Source organism: Pleurodeles waltl, chromosome 11, assembly GCF_031143425.1.
Source record: "Pleurodeles waltl isolate 20211129_DDA chromosome 11, aPleWal1.hap1.20221129, whole genome shotgun sequence".
NCBI lineage: Eukaryota > Metazoa > Chordata > Amphibia > Caudata > Salamandridae > Pleurodeles > Pleurodeles waltl.
This window is the reverse complement of record NC_090450.1, coordinates 331,642,907-331,660,122: the sequence shown is the minus strand read 5'-3', so window position 1 is coordinate 331,660,122 and position 17,216 is coordinate 331,642,907. Positions and strand designations below refer to the sequence as shown.

The following is a 17,216-nucleotide window of genomic DNA, read 5'->3' as shown; positions in this document are numbered from 1 at the left end:
ACTATATGGCTGCTGAGCCCAGGATCAAAAACGCAGTTGCCCTGCAAAAACAGGTAGTTTTGTATTTGATAGTTTTGATGTGTCCACAATGTGTTTTGGGGCATTTCCTTTCGCTGGGCATGGCCTACCCACACAAGTGAGGTACCATTTTGGGAGACTTGGGGGAATGCTGGGTGGAAGGAAATTTGTGGCTCCTCTCAAATTCCAGAACTTTCTGTCTCCAAAATGTGAGGAAAATGTGTTTTTTTTTCTCCACATTTTGAGGTTTGCACAGGATTCTGGGTAACAGATCCCAGTGAAAGCCCCACAAGTCACCCCATCTTGGATTCCCCTAGGTGTCTAGTTTTCTAAAATGCACAGGTTTGACAGGTTTTCCTATGTGCCGGCTGAGCTAGAGGCCAAAATCCACAGCTAGGCACTTTGCAAAAAACACGTCAGATTTCAATGTAAAAATGTGATGTGTCCATGTTGCATTTCCTGTTGTGGCATTAGGCCTACCCATGCTAGTGAGGTACCATTTTTATTGGGAGACTTGGAGGACCCCAGAATAGAAGAACGAGTCTTATTGCCGCTTTTCTTTTTCTACATTTTTGCCTTCCAAATGTGAGACAGTGCGTAAAAAAGAAGTCTATTTGAGAAATGCACTGTAATTCACATGCTAGTATGAGGAGTCCGGAATTCAAAGATGTGTGAATAACCACTGCTTCTCAACACCTTATCTTCTGCCCATTTTGGAAATACAAAGGTTTCCTTGATACCTATTTTTCACTCTTTATATTTCAGCAGATGAATTGCTGTATACCCAGTATAGAATGAAAACCAATTGCAAGGTGCAGCTCATTTATTGGCTCTGTGTACCTATGGTCCTTGACGAACCCACAAGCCCTATATATCACCACAACCAGAAGATACTAGCAGACGTAACGGTATATTGCTTTCAAATATCTGACATCGCAGGAAAAAGTTGCAGAGTAAAACATGGAGAGAAATGGCTGTTTTTTTTACCTCAATTTCAATATTTCTTTATTTTAGCTGTTATTTTCTGTAGGAAAACCTTGTAGGATCCACAGAAATGACCCCTTGGTGAATTCAGAATTTTGTCTGCTTTTCAGAAATGTTTAGCTTTCCGGGATCCAGCATTGGTTTCACACCCATTTCTGTTACTAACTGAAAGGAGGCTAAAAGCACAAAAAATTGTACAAATTAGGTAGGTCCCTGTAAAATGCCATAATTGTGTTGAAAATGTGGTTTTCTAATTCAAGTCTGCCTGTTCCTGAAAGCTGGGAAGGTGGTGATTTTAACACCACAAACCCTTTGTTGGTGCAATTTTCAGGGGACAAACCACAAGCCTTCTTCTGCAGCCCCTTTTCCCTTTTTTTATTAAAGAAACAAACTTTTCGCTGTATTATGGTTAATTTCAGGGTAACCCACAACCTCTTGGTACCTCTAGAATCCCTAGGCTGTTGGGAAAAAAGGACGCAAATTTGGGGTGGACAAAAAGTTATGAGTGCCTAAACATGAACTGCCCCAAATAACCATTAAAAGGCCTGGCATCTGAGGGGGAAAAGGCCTGGCAGCAAAAGGTTTAAGGTGATTAATGTCCAAACACTCTTTTGAACGGTATTTAAGGTTGATAAATTGCTGATTGCATTAAAGTCTAGAGTAACATTATGTTCCTTATGCACCTGAATACCAGTAAATAAAAGGGATAATCTCTACTAAATGTGGGTGCTTTCACAGATATGCTTTATGTTCTGCTTGCTGCAAAAAGGAATGCACATTAGCGCTACAGATGTGGTAGAAAATTGGGTCAAGGTATAGCTCGCTGATATCTGTCAGAATTAAAAGTTTATAACAAACTATAACGTTCATCGGATGATGTCAACAGTGATATCATCAATGATTTCATTTAAAAGTCATCAGTAATGTCATCAATGTTGTCATTTAACATGTCATGAGTGATGTTTTATGTGAGGTCAAAGCCAGTAAATGGCAGGGCACAGGTTATAGTTAGCTCACTGAATTATCGCTGGCGAATTTCAGTATTATTTTGTTTTTAATAATTTGATATTCATTTCAACACCTAACTATAATGTTAATTTAACTTTTGTTTTTGACAGTGAAATAGATAAATATACAGCCAGACAAATAGATAGATAGATAGATAGATAGATAGATAGATAGATAGATAGATAGATAGATAGATAGATAGATAGATAGATAGATAGATAGATTGATGGATTGATAGATAGATAGATGTCACTCCTTCTGTCATTGCTCCAGCGCTCTGTCATCATGTGTTTCTTTGGCACTGTCCCTCTCCATTTCTCTAACCAGCTGTGCTTCTGTTTCTCAGTGTGTATTTTTATCTCTGTCCTTCTCTTCCTCTTGCTGACCCTCTGTGTCTACCTTTCTCTCTCTGCTTCTATTACTTCTCCCCCTCTTCCGACGCCCTACCTCTATCTCTCTCATGATAACTATGTTTGGCTCTAACCTGACACCCCCAACTGCATGGATAATTGTCTCTGCCTTTTGCAAGCAGAGGCAAAAATGAAGTGTATCCGTCAGGTAATTAGATTTTGCTTTTCCCACACCACACAGATGGAGACACAGGAGAGGACACAGCTGAGTCATCAGACACCAATGTGAGAGGGGAACTTTGGCTGTTTTCTAATTCTTCAGATTTACAGCACAGTTTGTGCTGACCTTTTGGAAATGCTTCTGCCTTTGCTGACTGCATTGTTCACCAAGGTACCAATGAGTTGATGTGCTGGTTGTCCTGCCACTGGGCTTACTGTTTGCAAATCATGCAAGCCGCAATCAAACCCTTGACCTCAGTTGAATGCGTGGGAAATGTACAGGACATCTTCAGATAGATTGCATTTTGCATTTATTTAGGGTACTTATGATATCAGAGTGCCAACTGTAATTTTATTTTCATTCGCAACAGGTGCGCTCCTTTGCATTTCCTCAGTGCACATTTCGTTCTGGCTGTTGCTCCATGTCATGAAGCAAGAATGTTGGGAGTAGTTTTGTTTATTTTTCCTACAACACAACACAGATGACACACTAATGTCCCTGAAGGTATCACTGGGTGATTACCACCGTAAGAAAGATTCTCAACAGGTTTAAGTTTATCACTTATTAGAGTAACAATACTCAGGTACATGCAAAATAGTGTGCCACACACAAACGTTAAGGTCAACGGCGTTAAAGAAACTATCTGGCAGATAATTGTTCTGATGGCTCTTTCAACTGAATCAACAATAGAAGGTATAGGTGCTCTGAACATATTTCTGCCAACTTCTGCAGAAGTATTGGACTTGGACCAGTGGATGGAGGACTTTAAGGTGTACAATGAAGCAATGGAAGGTGACATTTTTGCTGTGCAATGCAAACTTCTCCTTCTTGTTGGAAAATGGGTTATTGGTAAAGGCAGGTAAGTACCTACACTTAGCAATGGGCCACTAACCTCCACTTAGCTCCAGTTAGGTCTCAGTAAATTAAACCCAGCTCAACCCTTGGTCACTTGGCAATGAGCGACAAGGCTTAACTTAGGAGACAGAGTGTAAAGCATTCAAATATCACAAAACAGTAATGAAATAAAACACAGGAAACAGTTTAAAAATGCAGCCCGTGGGAGTCCTTGTTCAAAGGTTTACCTTAGGACTTCTTCGTTTTTCTGAAGATTTTTATTCAGCGGGACGAGCCTGCCAGTCCAATCTGACCTCCTGGAACTCTTCCTCGGATACGCATCGCGGGAGCCCTGGTAGAGATTTTTACCTTCGGACTTAGTCGTTTTTTTCAAGGTGAAAATCCTTCGACCGGGGCAAACCTGGATCTTGATCCGACGTCCTTGAAGCCCTCCTAAGATACACTGGCTGGGAGGTCCCAGTCAACTTCCTATGTTCGGACTTATTTTCTTTTTTGGAGATTTTCTTCACCGGGACGAACCTGCAAGTCAGGCCGGGTCGTGGTTGAGGCAAAACGGCTAGAGTTGCCGCGGCGGGTCGGTCCGTCTATGGAGCTTTTTTTTCAAAAATTCTCAAAAGTTCTCCAAACTTCTGTATCTTCTTCCAGATGTTCTTTTAAGTTTCTTTTGGGGTCCACAGCTCACCCCAAGGTTCCAGAAGCTCTGAGATGCTCCTTGGGGGGTGAGAACTACAACTCCCAGAATGCACCTGGTGCAAACTCCTTTTTGGCCACTGGACAGTGGTCAGCTGGTTGGTTTCTTCAGGAATTGGTGCATGGGACTCTAGTTAGGTAGTTTTCACCTGTAGCAAACAGGGAGTCCCTCCTTGAACCAGCTGAAGCCAGGCAAAGTCCTTCTTGTGGTGAAGCCCAAGTGTGCAGCTGGTGCAGTCCTTCAGAGTGCAGGGTCCAGGTGCAGGCCAGGGGTCCAGCAGGGCAGTCAATCTTCTCCTGTAGTTCTTCCTTGTTGGAATCTGATGGGGATCTGAGGTGTGGGTGCAGGTCTGCCAGTTTTATCCTTGCTCCTGGTTCTCCGATCAGGGGCAGGGTCCTTCCTCCCTGTGATGACCACTTCCTGGTGTGGCACAAATCAATCCCAGGGAGCAACATTTCTCAAAATCCATCATGGCTGAAAGTGATTTTGGAGGTTATATCTGGATGAGCCCACCCACTGGTGTGGCTAAAAATCCTAAACACACCCCTCTCCTGCCCTCTCCTAATCTAATCAAGGGGGCACCTAATTGTCTTGGTTTGCAGGATGTGAGGGTGTTGCTGGGTTGCTCCAAATGTCCTTCTCTGCCTTTGAAGACCAGTTTGGCAGCCCTCCCCCTTCCTGCTTCACCATCTGCTGAGGGGAGATCTCCTCCCACAGACACATCTCTTTGTGTGGAGTCAGGCCACTTCACACCTCATCAAGTCAGCCTGGCCAGGCTGCCAGAGGCTGGCCAATCAGAACACAGCAGCAAAAACAACGCAGGGATGAAGTTGGCAACTTTTCAGGTAAATTTTAAAACTCTTTACCTGAACCAGTTATATTAAATCCCACAACTGGAAGTTGTGGGATTTATTATAACAATTAATTTGATACCAAACTTCTTGTATCCGTTACTTAAGGGGACTTTTAAAATTAAAATAAAGTCTCCCAATTCTAGCCTATGGAGGCCATTCACTACTTTGAGGGAAAAACGAATTTGGCTGTTTTACCTCACCAGGGCTTTTGAAACTATTTTTATAAGGTCCCTGCTTATAGTAACATGGCACCCAGCCCTAGGGGCACATAGGGCACACCTTAGGGGTGACTTATATGTAAAGATAAGGTAGTTTAAGACTTTGGAACTACTTTTAATTCCAAAGTTGAATTTGCATGTAACTTTAATTTAAAATGACACTGGGCACCTCAGCAGTGCACCGATGGGGGCACTACCTATGCTGGGGTCCCTAAACCTCCATTCTCTACCATATACTAGGGACTTAGAGGTAGGTTAACTTTGCCAATTATAATTAGCCTAATTTGCATATCCACATTACACAGAGCACTAGCCCTGGGACTGGTAAGCAGTACCCAGGGCACAGCCAAGAGTCAGTAACCACCAGTACCTGTCCAAAAAGTTTGGGGATGACCAGGGCAAAAAGGAGGACTTTCCTACACTTCTCAAACACTGCTTAGTGGCCGAAGACAAAAGAGTTCTTAAACACTTAAGATTATCAATGGCAGATGATGAGGAAGAAATAAACTGGATGAGTTTGAAGTGCTGATAAAAAAACTGACTGCAAATTACAGCAAAAAGTTCAGTGAAGTGGTGCCAAACACATATTTTTGGGCCAAAGGCAACATTTAGGTGAACCCATTAATAACTATGGATCCGACCTGCGTGCTTTGGCTGCCACATATAATTATGTGGTGGCTCAGGATGACAAATTGAGAGATCAGATTGTTCATAGAACTAACAGTCTGGAATTATAAGAGAAATTGTTGTTGACTAAAAAACTCACTTTGGACAAGGCTTTTAGAATAGCTTGCCAATCTGAGGAAACAGGTAAAAGGATAAAAGAGTTCATAGGTAAACCCAAAGCTGGAAGTATACACGAGCTATGTGTAGTAAATTAATCTAGTGGATTGAACAAACACAAAAAACAAGAGTGGGGTCAATAACAGAGAAAGGCAAAGGTGCAGGGAGATAACGCAGTAGCACAATCATTTATTTGAGTGTAATGAAATGAGAACCTGTAACGTGCTAGGTGTCTTGTCCCTGTCCACCTTAGCTGACGGACGTCCTTCCTATTCTCTTGAGATCAATGTGAGTTGTCCCTGCTCCCCCACCTATCCCTAGCATAATTTTCTTTGTGCAACCAGACGAGAATTGCCAATAGATTAGAGAGGATGCCCATCTCGTCAAGGGTTCCCCACAGCAGTGCTCTTCGAACTAGATCAAAAGCAGCACGTAAATTAATGAAGGTGACAAAAAGTTTGCCCCGGTTGATTGTTACTGCCTTCCGGACGATGCAGTTAAAGCAGAAAGTCTGATCAACCATGCTAATGCCGCCTCTTAACCCTGCCAGAAACTCGGAAATTAAATTTTTCTCCTTAATTCAGTCCAAAATGTGCACTAGCACTTGTCTGCAGAATATCTTCTGTGAGGTGTCTATTAGGTGAATTAGCTTGTAGTTGCTTGGGACCCTATGCACTCTCCTTATTATAGATATGGATGATCTCTGTGGTAAACCAAGTAGGAGGGACCTTCATACCCTTTAAATTGGAGTTTGAGAGATAGTTAATGTAGGGACCCCAGAGGTCCAAGTGATCTTTTAAAAGCTTGTTTGGGATCCTGGCGGGCCAGGTGCTTTTTCTCAAAGGGTGGACCAAATTGCTTCTATCGTCTCTCTGACCTTAAATTCCAAGGTATTATGGTTCTTGATTTTGGCTGCCAATTGTGAATCAATAGCCACCTATGCAGGGTCTGTGCTACAGGAGTACAAGTTACAAAAATGAAATACCCATCATGGGTTTGAACAAAGAGTTCCACTGGCTTCTTCTTTCCATTTCCTCTCAGTGCCAAAGTATTCCAAAGCCTTCAGTTATCTTTGGTGCTCATAGCAAAGGACAACTCCTCCCTGAGTGCATTTTTCCAGTCCCGCTTGGCCTTTGCCACTTCTCTTTTATAAAATGCCCTAGACAGCACAAGTTGGGATTTATATTTGGCTTTATCTGCTAACTAGCTCCCTCTTGGCCACCATACAGACTTTGGTGTAGCACAGAACTTCCTTCTGTGGTTTAGGAATACACTTTTTATTCTGCATGAAAATGTCTCTGATGTTAGTAAAGAGCATTTCGTGGCCCTTTTCCAAAAATGGGCCTCTCTCCTCTGAGAGTAGCCTATCCAATATTGCTAGCTGCTCTTTAACCCTGATCAGCATCTTCGCCAAGGTTTTTCAACCCAACCTCACCTATTAGCTTTCCCATTTCTGGAAAGCACAACAGCCCCTATTTGTCCATGGTCTTTGGTGAGTGTAGCCTGAGCTAGCGTGCCCAACATCGACAAAGTAAGGGCATTATGGTCACGGTCAGCCTGTTCCACAACTACTATATTGTGGTTTAAGTGACCATCAGGTCAAAATTATAAAAGAATAACCGATCCAACTAGAATGGACGAGTTAATTATATTCGTGACTGGGGAGCCTTGTCGAAGATGCTAAACAAGGTTAAAAAGCAGCTAGCGATATTGCATAGGTTACATTATAATCTTGATTTGCAATACATGCCCGGTTCTAAAAATGTAATAGCAGATACCTATCATGTTTGCCAAAATTTAAATTACGCAAGCCTAATTTGCACAATTTGCACAATTCTGTTGATTTTACACTACATGTGTCACACCATATTTCCAAAATTAAGCTATTACATCTGAGTAGTTATGTGCTATTCACTGTAAAAATGTACAGGGAAATGTGCCACGAGCAGTATGAATGGGAACAACAAAATGTAAATTATTGTTGTTTGTGGAGTTTTGTTAAAACTGCTTTTGTGGCGAAAAATTGGCACAAGGGCACATTTCACGATAAACAATTTTAGTGCGAAGGGACAGACTGCACAGTGTGTAATTATGCGTAATTTCATGTAAGAGTGCCAAAGTTTTATGTAATTACATGAAGTTCGTACATCCCTATAGAAGATGACATGGATATTATAGTTACTTGTCTTTCAGAAGTGACATCGAATAGTATTTCCAAAGAAAAATGGCCAGGGTGCTTGAAGAGGAATTCTCAGGTCACTGATGACCTATGTTGAACATGGGTGGCTTAGTAAAAGGAGTTTGAATGAGTCTGTAAATACCAGAGTCTGATGAATTAGTTGAAAATTCACTATGGAATATTCTATAAAGGCGAGCTTATGGTGGTACCCAGAGAGCTGAAAATATACTACATCTGGCTCATGAGGGACAGCTGGGATGCTTGGGACAATGCATAATTTGCACACAGGCGTTTGGTGGCCAGGGTTGGACATGCATGCTGAAGAAAGGCATGCTTGCGCCTGGAGCCATGTCCCGAAAATACCAACTTAATATCCTGATTAGGAGGTAGCAATGCCTGTTAGAAAGTGGGAACAAATTGCTCTATATATTTCGGGGCATTTTCAATTAAAGGGAACCAGTACAAGGTGTTGTATTATTGGCTTATTATTCACAATGGCCTGAAGTTAGATTTGTTAGTCAGGCGAATTGGAATGATGTCATAAAATTCTTAAGTGACGTTTTTGCCAACAAGGCTTTTCCAAAAATTTGGATACAAATAATACAGTTCATCTGGAGATTAAGCGGTTTTTGGAAAAAAATAGGCATCACAAACATATGCATATCTCTCAAAAGAATTATATGGTTGGAATTTGGAAGAGTATTGATGAAAGTAATACAATTTGGTAATAGGCAGTGGGAAAATGTTGGAAGAAGGTGATTGATGATTTGTTGTGGTCATAAAGAGTGACACTTCGTAAAGGTGGGGATAAATCTTAATTTGAGAAACCAAGAGGAAGAAAGGTCTACATTTGTGAAGATAAGAGGAAGAAAGGCCTGCAATGTGTTATGACATCCATTGATGTTGGAGAACAAGTGTAGCAGAGGAGCACTTAGGGGTCAAATTAGCAAAACTATTGGCAGGCTCAGAGGAATGTGAAGTGTGAATGAATTCAAAGTGGGTGGTGTTTTCTGAGTGAGATTAGGGAAATTAAAGAGAACAGCTTTACACGTGTTCTCTGAAAGTATGGTAGTGAAGAGCGTAGGTAGATTTGTTGTGGAGTTGAGTGATGGACATGCATGGAATAAGAGCAAAGTCATTTTGCTGCCTGAGTGTGTTATTGATTGGAAGTTGCGTAGTGGTAAGAACGCAAGGCTGGATTTTAGGTCAGGTAGTCTGAAGAAAGATTGAGCTAGAAACAAACTAGTTTGGTTGGAAGACTACTTTGACGCTAAAAGGCTGCCTTGCATTTGTTTATTGCGATTTCCAAGGTTCATGTATGTCTTACCAAAAGTTACTTTTAAACTGTTGTGATTCCAGTACCTGTTTTTTCTATTTATTCTTAATTTGTTTTCATTTAGCTAGTATTATCGTGCAAGTTAATTAAGTTTACAAAATAAACTGGGCAGGGTTGCACAGGAACTGGCGGTTTTGGGCTACTGATAGCATGGATTAGGCTACTGCATTGCTCAATAAACAGAAACAAATAAAGTCTACCCTATCCTCGAGAGTTGGAAAAGAAGAGTTATCACACAAAAACTTTTTGTGGATTCTCGAGTTCCTCTCTCTCTCTCGAAATCAGAGTTATGACTAGGTGAGACAGAGGTGGCTGTTGTAATACTGAAGCTGTTTGAACAGATAGCAATAATGGGCTTGTAAGCAGGCCTCTGGAGCCTGATCCCATTCCAGTTGAGAGGCTACCTTCTATAATTCCTGTGTGAGCACCCTATTTCCATTGCTAAATTCTTCCACCAACAAATGTATACTGTTTAGCACCTTACCCTTGAATGGTAGGATGGAACCCCTAGTCAGTTATGCTAGGGCAATGAGATAACATATTCTTGACAACCTTCAAAGCTAGTACCTTACTTTCCACTCCACTGGCACTGCTGACCTATAAGTAGTCTTGTACCTCACACCCAGAGCTCCTGCACCATTCCAAGTCTGAACAGGGTGTGGTATGGGAGCTCCAGGGGACAGGCAATGGGAAAAAAAGGTGGTGGCTGGATCTGGAAACATTTACCCTCTATAAACTGGCATTTATCCAACCCATGGAGGTTTTGTGTTTAATTCCCTGGTCAGTAGAGGATTCTATACACACGCAAGACCCCTAATAGTCTCTCCTTATCTGTAGATATACTGAACGTATTGGCACTCTGGTAGATTAAGCTTATACAGGGGTGCTCTCTGTTCTATTTTCAATGTGTACCCACGCAATGTACGTCCTAGAAAGGGCACAAGAAAAGCAATAAGGGGGGTTAGCGTTACTTACAAATCACTTTTTCCCTCTACTGTTTTTGCACACATATTGTGTGTTAGACGTGACAGACTTAGGGTGGTCTTCCCTCCAAAATGTTTACCTTATTCCTCCCTTTTTGCTGATCTTGTTTTGTTACCCTTAGGACTTTCTGCACTTTAGCACTGCTGCCAGTGCTAAAGTGATCATGCTCCGTACTCTAAACATGGTAAATTTGGCTTACACCCTTATTAGCACATTTAATTTACTTGTAAGTCCTTAGTCAAGTGCTACTACCTGTATCCAGAGCTTGTAAATTAAATGCTAGTAGTGGGTCTGTAGTCCTTTAAACATATTCAGGCCTGCCATTGCAGCCAGTGTATGCAGTATGAAACTGCCATTGAACCTGGCAAAATAAAACTCCTGCCACGACCAAAGCTCCCTGTTAATACATATGTCACCCCTAGGATAGGCCCTGTATAGCCCAGAGGGCAAGCTGCAGTATATTTTTTTTTTAAATGTAAGTCATAAAGGTGTCCACACATGGTACGACCTAGAGAACGAAAATGAGAAGCACTGGTCCAAGGTCTTTATTCCAGAGTCTTTCTACAAGTCTATTAAGTTAATTAGTGTCAACAGGGTGCCTGGGCCCAAAGGTGTACCTAGTGCACTCTTTAAGGCACATACAAACTTCTGGGCAGACTTGCTAACCCCCTTGTATGTGGACTGCTTCCAATTTGCAGAGGTCTAGCATTCTTGGAAGGAATCTATCCTTTACCTAATTCACAAAAAGGGAAGCAACTTCACTGAAGAAAACTACCAGCTAATAGGATTAATTGGGACCAGATGTACAAAAGTTAGCATTTGCGATTAACCAAATAGATAATTTTTGTGATTCGCTATTTGGTAATCGCAAACACATATGTACAGAAGTGTCTGACACTTTTTGTGATTCCCAGGGGGTCGTAAATTTACCCACTTCATTAATATTTATGAGGTAGGTCTTGGTTAGCAACCCATTGGGAATGGCAAAAATCTTAGGGATGATGGCCTGCTGGGGTCAGCAGACCGCCATATCTATTATTGTTTCTAAATAAAACAATGTTTTTTTTCGAAATGCAGCCCATTTTTCTTAAAGCAAAACGGGATGTGCTACATCAATATAAATGAAAAGTGTTCTTTTCATTTTTTAAAAGAGGGCAGTGGTCCGTGGAACCACTGCCTGCTCTTAAAAATATTTCTACACCCATTCTTAAAGGGGAAGGGGCTTCTTGGCGACCCCTTCCTATTTGCGAATCGGTTACCACTTACCAGAAGTAGGCAGTAAAATGTGAATGTTTTGCGACTGCATTTTGGTCGCAAAACATTCACACATACCAGTGCAATTCGGTATTAAGAAGGGATGCCCTAAACACACTCCTTCCTAATACAGACACGCAAACCTTATTTGTGATTTGGTAGCAGGCTATCAAATCGCAAATAGGGCCTTTGTACGTACAAAAAAATTTTTTAGTGGTAGCAAATGGTCCGATTCTGTGAATCAGCACATTTGCGACTGCTAAAATGTTTTGTACATCTGGCCCTAGATGTCAAATCCAAAGCCTATGCAAAAAACCTACAACATGAACTTGAACCATGGGCAACTGAAGCAAATACTGGCTTCAGATAATATTATTCTACCATCAGTAACATTGTTACCTTGTCATATCTGGTGCACTGTGCCTCCCCGCCGTCTCAGCTGCCTCTCTTTGTGTGCTTAGTGAATTACTCTGCAGCCTTCAGTGGTGTTGACTGCAACAAACTTTGGGCAAAGTTGGCAGAACAGAATAATCATTTCCCTCTACTTAGGTATGTGGGGCTGCATAAAGATGGACACAGAACTCTGCGCAAAAGAAATCTCGACCACACAGGGACTAACCAGGATGTGTCATAGACCTCTTGCTGTCAAATCTCTATACCGCTGACACTGGCCACTCACTGGTGAAGGCAAATACGATCCCACCCAAGATTGGTTCCAATATGCTTCCTGTGATCCAAAACGTGGATGACTTGCTTATGCTGGATCACACAAAAATGGTCCTTCACCATGCCCTCAATAAGCTTTACATTTGCAACACAGCCAACAAATTTGTGGCCAACTCGAAAAAAACAAAAATGTTGATCATCAGCAGTTATAAGAACTAGTTGAAACTAAGATGGGGGCTGGGGAATCAAACCATCTCCCAAACCTGCAACTACTATTGTCTTGGAGCGACGTTACTCAAAGTACGGCCGGCGGGCTGCCAGCGCCCCACGGACCTACTTTGGCGGCCCGCGGACACGTACAAGAAATGCCATATGATAATGGCCGCAGTATATAAATATAAAAGAGTGCCGCAGAAGCATGCGCAACAGTGGCTTCTTTGCGCATGCTCCCGCGGCCCTCCTCTATGTTTACGTACGGCGGCCATTATTTATGGCGTTTCCGTGACGATCCTGGAAGCCAAAGCCCCATAAAAGTCAGCGCTTGCAGCTAACTTTTACGGGGCTTTGTCGTCTGCTTCCTGTCACCGGCTCCACGTCTGCTGCCCGCCTGCCTGCCTGCCGTTCTACATTTGTGGCATCTTTACAGTGCTTTGAGTCAGGTAAGGCTCTTTGGTTATTCATTTATTTGTTTTTAATGTAGTGTGTGTGTTACTGGGGTAGGGGTGAGAGCAGATTGCGCTGTGTGTGTGCGCTGTGTATGTGTGTTACTGGGGTAGGGGTGAGAGCAGATGGTGCTGTGTGTGTTACTGGGGTAGGGGTGAGAGCAGATGGTGCTGTGTGTTTGCGCTGTGTGTGTGTTACTGGGGTAGGGGTGAGAGCAGATTGCGCTGTGTGTGTGCGCTGTGTGTGTGTTACTGGGGTAGGGGTGAGAGCAGATGGCGCTGTGTGTGTGCGCGCTGTGTGTGTGTGTTACTGGGGTAGGGGTGAGAGCAGATGGCGCTGTGTGTGTGCGCTGTGTGTGTGTTACTGGGGTAGGGGTGAGAGCAGATGGCGCTGTGTGTGTGTGCACTGTGTGTGTTACTGGGGTAGGTTTGTAGTTATACCTGGATTCAAAATGCAGCATTGTTTAGCAATGTTTTGAAAAAGGGGGCGGGGTGGTTGTGCCCCCTATAAGCCCCCCCCACCCCCGCTGTCACTTTAGTGCGGCCCTCGGCCGCAAACCATACTGCAATTTTGGCCCCCGAGAAAAAGTTTGTGAGTACCCATGTCTTGGAGTTTGGTTTACTGACACAGGCAAATCCAATTTACTTCTTATACACATCAAAAGGAAGGCCCACGCTGTCACATTTGCTCTATCCAGATTAAAATCCCAACTATAGACCAGATTTTGAAAGCCAAAAACCGGGACCTTTCGCAAAAATAAAAGGACTCAAGTCAACCTTTTTTTCTCAGATCACCAACAACATCCGAGGGGCACAGAATGACAGGGCTAATCGAAATAGAAACACAGACGAGGCGCTAAGGAAATAAATACAAAGTCCGTAAAAATTAGCTTTCTTATAGGGGCTGTTCACTAGTACTTTGTTGAAACACATTAAAATGTGCCCTCGGGGTTTTCAGTCGACCCTCACTGAAAACCGGTACCTCAGCCAAAATTTCCGAAATGTGCCGGGCAGCAGGTAAAAAAACGGGAATGTTCAGGCAAATCCGGGGTGCCTGGTCACCCTGGTCATTTTATACTTTTCTCCACCTCAATTTAAGTTTGATTACTTGGGGTCAATTTATATTGTTTACGTGTATTTATTCGGACAACATTTTGATACCTGCTTGATTGTGGCTACAAATGTACAAATTTTAAATAATTTTCACAAATAAATGTATTTATTCATCTCACAACATCAAAGTTGAGAAAGGCTGAGATCTGGTTTTAGTGTGGACAGAGCAGCGGCATCAGACCCTTAGAGAGATGCTATTTCCTAATTCAGCCTCATTTATTTTAAGTTTTGTTCCACGTCATCACCACGTGGTTACAGAGCATCCATGAATTTCATTAAACTGATGGATCAAGGCAGGCAAACATTTTTTCCAACTATTGGTGTGCTTGGCAAAGGGATATCTCATTCAATAATTAGCTGCACTCAACATACATTTGATAAGATGGCACCAATTTCAAAATAACGAACCCTAAAGTGAAGAGGAAATGAATGTTTTTTCAATGAAGGTCATATCTGTCATTGACGGTCTTCATGTGTCATTGCCTAAAACCATGCTGCCCGGGCTAATCTCATGCACTGTCCATACATCTACAATAATTAGAAGATATACCTATTTTGTTTTCCATTATGGGTCGCCACATGTAAACCACTAAATATCGGCGTATTTGTTGTGTAAAATATATAGTCCTTTTAATAACAGATCGTCACAATAGAGTTTTCAGATATATGAATGTAAGACCTGACTTTCTTTAGTCTGAAACTGATAAACAGTATCTGCCAGTAAGCTACCTCCATTATTTGTTGCTCCTTAAGGAAGGTGTTGCTCGCTAGTGAAGATTGGCGGGGTTGGCTAGATGACGTGGATAAAAAGAAACAGCTCTGTGTGACACTATAACACATTCATATTTGCCACTATGTAAAATTGCATTTATATACTTCGTAGCGTTGTTTCCCACTGCAAGAAAAAAACATCCTTCCTGTACTCTTCGATTAGGTCTGATTACAGAATCCGAGCAACATTCTCATCTCGATAAATGCCTAAAAACACATATCAGTGGTTCAGAGGTGATGAAATAACTTGTGCAAAGTGGCAGTCTTAAATCTGTAAATTATGCAGCAGTCGGATTATGTGGCAATTGCAGCAACTCCATGTTTAGGAGGAAAAAGCAATGACTGTGGAATCGTGGATTTTCATTTAGCACTGTCTATAGCCTAGCATCATATGTCCAATCTATCCCCAGATCTATATGCAAGAAGGGTTGTTCGTCAATGCTAATTTGTTGAAACATCATTATAGTGCTACGTTAAATATCTCACAGCAAAGAACCACTGGGTTTACAAGAAAAAAGAACATTTCATAATATTCTCACCTAAAACTCTCACATATATTTGCAACTTTACATAGGAGCTATGTTGCGTGTATCATTCAGGGTCGCTTTGTCACTACACATAGTAAGTAGAAGGATGGCATCAAATGACATATTACTGGGTCTTTTCTGAGCAATACAGGGAAATTAAAATTAGTGTTGCTCTATACGAATTAATTTAATTCATAACTTTGAGATTAGATATTTCTCGTCAAAATGGAGGCAACATTTAGCAACTGAGTGCCCATTGTGGATTTCATGAAGAGAGTTGTGCTCAGCTCCTCACCCAAGATTCGGGCCTTTCCCAAGGTTCACGAGGTTCCCACCTCACAGACTCCTAAAGACACAGCTGCAGTTGAGGTACAGCGCGCAGGGCCAAATGCATAGCAATGAATAATCAGGCCTATACCTCCATACATCCATAGGGCTGCAGGTAAACTTGTCACGTCTTACCTGGAATCTTCCAAACTTGGCTGGCCTCCTTGTCGCCCTGCACCCTTCAAGAGTTCCACCAGGTTCCTCGCCTCAGTTTTTGGGAGAAGTCTTCTTTTATCGGTTTCGTTTCTGGCTCAACGTACTAGTAATTTTGTTTCACATTTTGGTTCGTATATTTTGGCCTGCGTTTTTCTCTTTATGTTTTTTCTCCTGGCATTTGCCTCCTTTACCCTCCTCCCCCGCCTCTCGCCCACTTCTCTTTCACTCCTTTAAGTGCCTCTCCACTCTCTCCTCAACCTGCCTTCGTCCCTCCTTATTACTTTCCAATCTATCTCTGTCTTTTTCTCCTTGTCCTCTTCTATCTATTCGTTACCCTTCTATCTACCACACTCAGCCACAGTCTATTCCTCGCACCCCTACTGTTCTTTGCACTTTTATATCTGAGTCTGTTTACTTTTCAGTCGTTTCTGGTTCTTTCCTCCTTCTCCCCGTGGCCCGGGTACCGCTCTCTTTTACTGAATGTATTTAGTGGGTTTTCAGCTACGTACCGGCCCACGCCCCCAATGCGCTCGCATGTTCTGCTAAAAGAAGAGTTGTCTTTTCACATAAACCCGCCTGACTCAGCAGACGGGGGCTGGCAGCAGTAATCAGGTGGCTCATTGTTAAGGGAACAGTGACGGAACACCCAAAGCAGACCTGTCACGCACGGGCATCAGCAGCATCCTTACCCAGCGTTGACGGACCGGGTCAAATGTGTATAAGTGCGTGCATGCTGCCGCAGCGAGGGCTCTGAAGCGCTAAAAAGGTAATGGTGCATCAAACGTGCATTGGGGCCAACACGAGCGAGGAGATTCAACTACAATAGGGTGGGCAGAAAATAAATGAAGCATCAGACAAAGAAATAAAAATACAAGTTTACAGATGACAACTCAGTTCACAGAATTTGAACATAAGTCCAGATTTCAGTTACTGGAATAAGTGAAGATGCACGAAAGGAAGCAATACGGGGAAATTATTAGCACAAAGAAAAGCAGTAAACAAAAGTATTACATATGTGTTAGACCTGACAGCCTTAGGGTGGTCACCCCTAACTTTTTGCCTGCCTCCCTCCACTTTTTTAACACTGTTTTTGCTGGTTTTAGGACTCTGCAGACTTTAGGACCAGTGCTAAAGTGCATATGCTCTCTCCCTTAAACATGGTGACATTGGGTCATATACAATTGGCCTATTTAATGTACTTATAAGTCCCTAGTAAAGTGCACTATATGTGCCCAGGGCCTGTAGAGTGTGTGTGACATA

At 42.4% G+C, this 17,216-nt stretch overlaps 1 protein-coding gene across 1 annotated transcript in view; it reads right to left on the bottom strand.

Moving 5' to 3' along the window:
- NEU4 (neuraminidase 4) overlaps positions 1-16,297 on the bottom strand; it is a 229,866-nt gene extending 213,569 nt beyond the window's left edge. Inside the window, exon 1 of the mRNA XM_069213615.1 lies at positions 15,936-16,297. The gene's annotated coding sequence lies outside the window, so the exon portion shown is untranslated. The remainder of the gene's footprint in view (positions 1-15,935) is intronic.
- Between the last annotated feature and the right edge of the window lie 919 nt (positions 16,298-17,216).